Source organism: Triturus cristatus, chromosome 11, assembly GCF_964204655.1.
Source record: "Triturus cristatus chromosome 11, aTriCri1.1, whole genome shotgun sequence".
NCBI classification, from domain to species: domain Eukaryota; kingdom Metazoa; phylum Chordata; class Amphibia; order Caudata; family Salamandridae; genus Triturus; species Triturus cristatus.
Genome location: NC_140594.1, coordinates 248,768,088 through 248,774,087, shown reverse-complemented (window position 1 = coordinate 248,774,087; position 6,000 = coordinate 248,768,088).

Here is a 6,000-nt window from a genome sequence, read left to right as displayed (position 1 = left end):
AACAGTTTTGATTGGGAAATGTTAATAGTCTGAAGAAGGTATCAGTGCGGAAACGAGTCACAAGCATACAGGTAAAAGGTGATGGTATTAAGAATAGGTATTGCTGAATCCGTTCAGTTGTAGTGGAATGTTGGTAATCCACTACCGTGCTCTTATATTTTTCGGATGAGTAACTCTCGGTATTTTATTCAGAGTTGAGGGTTCAGAGAAAAATTCGGGATGCCCTAAGTCGGAAGACAAGTTTCTTACATAGTTCAGCCACTTGATGTTATTAACCTCCTTCAGTCTAAGACAATCTGTGATAATTTCCCTATTAAAAAGTGTATCTTGGTTGGTCCAGACTTTGTGCCATAAGATGATAGGGGAGGAGTTTATAATGTCCGCAATATGCGTAAGGCCAAGTTCGTTGTGCACCACGTAGGTTGATGTGCCACGTGGGACGGCCAGGAGGTAGCGCAAAAATAGGTTCTCGGAACGTTGAATTTGATCAGCGTGGATGATTCCCCAGATCCCAGATCCATAAGTGCCAGTCGAAATACACTTGGCCCGATAGATCTGTAATAAGGGGTTAATCGGACGTCCCCCCAGCTTTTTGGAGTAGTTGGTCAGCGCACCTGTAGCTTTAGAAAACGCAGTGCCCCTAGCTTGGGCAGCAGCCCGCCAGGTGCCCCTCTTATCGAAAATAATGCCCAGATATGGAAACCTGTCAACACTATCCAGTTTCCTGCCTTTTAAAAAGATGGAACATTGTTTTTTTCCGATCCCTAGGCCTCAAGACATGGTAAAGGTTTTAGAGGCATTAACATTTAAACCTCTCCGTGACATAAAATCGGTAAATTCATCAACTGCCCTTTGTAGCCCTATGCGGGTCTGTGACATTATTGCTGCGTCATCCGCATAAAGAAGTATGGGTATAGGTTTACCATTAATGGTAGGGTAGTCGTGGTAAGTTCTGTTTAGATGAGGACCGACAGAATTTATATAGAGGGTGAAAAGTAAGGGGGCTAATATACATCCCTGTCTTACACCTCTCCTAATATAAGACCTGTCAGAACATTCTCCACTTCTGCCGTATCTGACACGAGCTGATGCTCCCCTGTAAAGCTCTTTAATGAATGCAAGAATGGAAGGTTCTAATCCAATCTCTACGAGAGATTCCCAGAGCAGCTCGTGGTCAACGCAGTCAAATGCGGAACTGAGATCTACAAAGGTTACGAAAAGGTTTCCCTTTTTTGCCTGGGTGTATTTGGCAATTATAAGGGTCAAGTTTAGGCCTTGCTCGATGGTACCTTTGCCTTGTCTGAAACCATATTGAAGGTTGGAGATGATGTTTTGGTCGCTTATCCAATCATGGATTCTATTTAAAATAATTCTCCCTGCGACCTTCATTAGGGAATTGAGCAGTGAGATTGGGCGGTAATTGGAGGGGTTGTTCCTGTCGCCACATTATATCTTCCAGTACATATGTTTGTTCAATTTTGTGCCAATTTCCACCTCTGATTTAATTTAAGAACTCTTTCGCTAGAATTTCTGAGACAAAAAATGGGGTCTAACCCTTATATATAATTTTCAGTTTGGCTGGATTTAATAAACAAATCTGTGCCCCCTTCGCCTGAAATAATGGACTCAGTTGCCGAAGATGCCATCTTCTCTCAACTGTGGCCTGGCAAAAATCAGGTCAAACAAAAAATTTGCACCCCTCTCCCGCTCTCTTCCTGTCCGGTCTCTCCAAACCATAAATTGCTTCTCGTAATAAAAAATTATTAAGACAGATCAAAATTGCTCTTGGTCTTTCAGTTGATCCCCCAGCTTTTTTCCGTTGATAGAAAGGGAATCTATTGGCTCTTAGCAGTTCAACTTTCCAGTCCCATTGCTAAAGCTCGGGAAAGGCTTCCAAAAAGAGTTCTACTACGAATTGAGGAACATCGTTACCCTCCACTCCTTCAGGCACTCCCAAAAATCATAGGTTGTTTCTTCTGGAGCGATTTTCCAACTCAACCAACGTCCTGGCTGTATCACCTTCTGCTGAGCTAGCTCACCTTCCAAAACTGATATTCGAGCTTCGGCTTCCCCAAATCTGATTGTAAACTCTGAGCAAGTATTAGCAACTCTACGCACAACATGCTGCAATTTTTGAACCGCCCCCTGAGGCCGTAACCCTTCTGCCCTGGTCTCCTCTTGATGAGCCATTATACTCTGTTAAATGGTAGAGAGAGTAATTTCCCCTTGCGGTTCCATGCTTGATCCAGCTGCCTCTTTAGATGTGTCACCATGCCCCAAATCATCACACTATTTTGGAGAAAATGAGTAGTCCCTGACCAATGAGACAACTGGACCCAGAGCTGAATTTGCCAAAGATTCAGGTTGCTCCCTTTTTCCCGAACCGTCCCATTATTTAAAGAGACCTCATCACCGGTCTCCTCTTCATACACCTGCAGACTGCTCGTGTCACTTCTATCCTCTGCCCATTCTCTGCCAGGACTCTCATCCCCAGAATAGTTGGAGGGGTCCCCCGAATCTCCTTCTTTAGCTCCACCTGTGGCTAACTGATCCACATTCTGTGTGCCCAGAATTCCTTCTGCCCCCTTTCCAAACAGCTGCTTACACAGTTATAGCTAATAGCCTCTTGTTCCTGGCCAGCCTTTAGAGGGATAATAGTTGAGGTAACATCCAGTAGAAGTTTTTTAGCCCCATTCTCAGATGTTATATCATCCAAAACCAGCTCACCCTCAAATGCAGTAGGGAAAATTGCGCTGGTTCCATCAGTACTAACTGCGACACAGTGTGCAGCTTCCCTCAAACCCTGGGCTCCCCTGCTCCCCCTGCTCTCCTCGCTAGAGGCAGCCACAGCAGCAGAGACAAAGTCAATACCTTGTATTTCAAGGGGTAGTGCTTCTACTGCAACATTGTGTCCAGATTCTGCCACAATATTGTTACCACATTCTGCCGAAGCACCAGCAGCCTCCGAGACTTCCACTACGCTCTTCCATTTGCCAGTTTGAATTTTAAATAGCACTGGAACTGTAAGATGGCTACAGGTAGTGGTGCCGCTTTTCCCTGCCTAGGCCGTAAAAGAGCTTTCTGCTTGTCAGCGTGCTCGACTGTTACCTCCTCTTCTGCTGCTGACCTTCGCGGGACTCCCGGTACCAGGAACTGTGCCCGCGGGAAGCCCGCAGGCCTTAGCGACCTTGGCTGCATTCTTCGGAGGCATCGAGCTCGGTGAGCAGGAAAACAAAGTTGTGTGCCGACAGCGCACAAAACCAGTGCAGAATAATCTTGAAGGCTGTGGGAGAACCAAGCACCAAGACCGGTACCTCCAGAACATGCCGCAATTCACCTACGTCCAAAATCGCTCCACATCGCCTAGGACCGAACAGTGAAGCAGGGGGGAGGTAATCCAGGAGAGTGTCGAGATCCAGCTTACTCAGCCGAACGAGTGGCCGCCATCTTGCCTCTTCAAGCCATACTATTACAGGCTGAGTATGTTTAAATACACTTAATGTCTTCATCTTTACTTATGTATATTAGCAATGTGTGTTTAACGAATTTGGATACAAACTTTAAGTTAAAAACATGGTGACCAAGATAGAAGAAGTGCGATGGGAAAGTTACTCGGTCCCCACCAGAAATACTACCGGACGCCTCATTTTTTTTTATGAACCACGAAAAAAAGAAAGCCAAGAAAATGTGTGTCACACAGCAAAGGCCAGAACAAGGTGCCATAGGCAGCAATTTGGGAGAAGAATGTGGTAAAAGCTAATGCTACTGCTGCTCCTTTCTTCTGAAAAGTGTGATGGTGGTTATGTAAGTGCGGGAAGCGCAGTTTATCATATGAGCCACACAAATGGAAACAGATAGGGGACATGTAATCACCCTGCCTTCCTTCAACAAAACCAATATTCAGAAATAGGCAGCTCCTCCATGACACCATTCTCCGCTGGATCGGCGAAGCATGAGACCACTGACACTGATCCGACACTTTCCAATCCATCTCCTGAAATAATGCTGCTTACCTGGGTGAATTTACAGCTTACAAAGGAGCTTCCTTGGTCTTCCTTCCACATTGATGACTGGGTGACAGCCCAAATGTGTGAACAACAATGTGAAAATGCTCTCAGCTTACTGTGCGATTGGAGGCAAAATCTACAGCAACAGAGGTAAAAAGCTACACTAATGCATCCTAGACTTGTTCAAAAACTGATGAGAAAAGTATTCTAGACAGCACTTACAATATTCACTTTAAAACCCTGAATAGTCAGAAAACAAAATGATTGAAATATGTCAGCTCTTCCCTTAGTTGTACTCACTCTTCAGGTATAGTTTGTGAGTTCTCATGTCAAGCTTTCTGTCTCCCTCAGACAATGTCCCAACTCATCTCTTTATAACTTTTGTGTGACCATATACCAGGGAAACTACATCCTCAGCCATGTTGCATGAAGCTCCCTTCACACGTTTGTATGCCTAGACTGAATATAGGCCATTTTTTTGCATGCGTTTACAACGCATGCTATAACAACGTGGTTGTTACAATGACTGCGTCGTTATTTCGCATACCGTTACAACGCAAGACTTGCTTTTAGGGGGCGCTGGATGTTGGAATAGGATAATTTACTATTACAACTCCAGTTTGTGCGGACAGTAGGGAAGGTGTTGGATTTTAAATCCAACACCTTCTTCCCCCTAAAGCAAGTCGTTCTTCCGACTTGCATTGTAACAGTATGCGAAATGTGAACGCGGTTGTTGTAACGACCGCGTTGTTATGGTATGCGTTGTTTAGCATGCGAACAAAAAGCTGTTTACCGCCTAGACTTGCTATATTTAGCTATAAGGTAGGAATAGGAGGCAGAGAGGCCCTGTGTCACTGGGGCTTACTGTCTTACTGTGCAGGTAAAATTAAATGCAAAACATCTTAATAGAACGTATTTAAATATTACTTGGCATCTGGAACATCTGGTAAGTATCAGGCCGTGCTGCCCAGTGGAATTAGGGAGGGTAACATGCAAATATTTTGAGTTTTCAACCTCGAAACATGAGAAATATCACCTGTGATGTTAGAGTGGACCTGTGACTTTCAACAGTCTGTATTATGTAGTTCTGGTGGGGTTTTTTTTTGCACATGATATTAATGAAAAACAATAAAACATAGTGTATGTTGAAAGTACAGTTTGTGCTGTCATAGCAAATCAAAAAGACGTCCAAAAAAACTGCTGCCATCTACACAATCGATCATGATATCACAAACAAACAGAGCAGAATAGCATAGTCAACCAGTTCGTATGATGACCTATAGAGGGATACAAAACATTTGTGAAAGTGAAAAACATAGACTTGCGTCCGTTTCCATCTCGCATGTTTAAAAGGAGCTACGTTCCTTGTATGAGCTAGGCTTCATAATGTTCACTGTGTTAAAAAAAACGACAAGTTCCAGAATGCAGCATGCTGTTGTAGAGGAACAGGGGGGACGCTGACTTATCACTCACAGCATGGGATCACTTACCAGCCGTGCCAAGTGCTGCTCCTTGTAGTTTGCTCAATTTGCTGTTTGCGGGGGCAGGTCACAGCTTTTGGCCCTGTGACATCCGCCCAGTGAACAAGACTCCCCCCTATAGCACAGTTGTAAGAATGAATGCAGCAAGCATGAGCTTTCAGATCCTGTTCTGGGAGGTAAAAGCGAGTGTTTCTGGTGGTCTACTCAAGTAATATATTCCAGACACTAATGCAGTGGCGTGCTTTGTACTCAGCACCTCACAGATCACGAGGCACACAGCTCACTGCTTCACCAGAATCTCCGATTTCTTGACGTGACTTCTTCCCAGTACACTAGTTTTTCAATATTTCCGCCAAGGCCAGCATATTTAGAAAGTGGGGGCAAGAAGGCCCAGAGCTGGCCTATGCTGTACTTAGCAGCATACAGCCGTGGACAAGATTTCATAAAAGAATGCGCATGCTTGCTGCCTGTGGCAGATATGTGCGATTCAAGCCTCGCCTCCAACCTCTGGC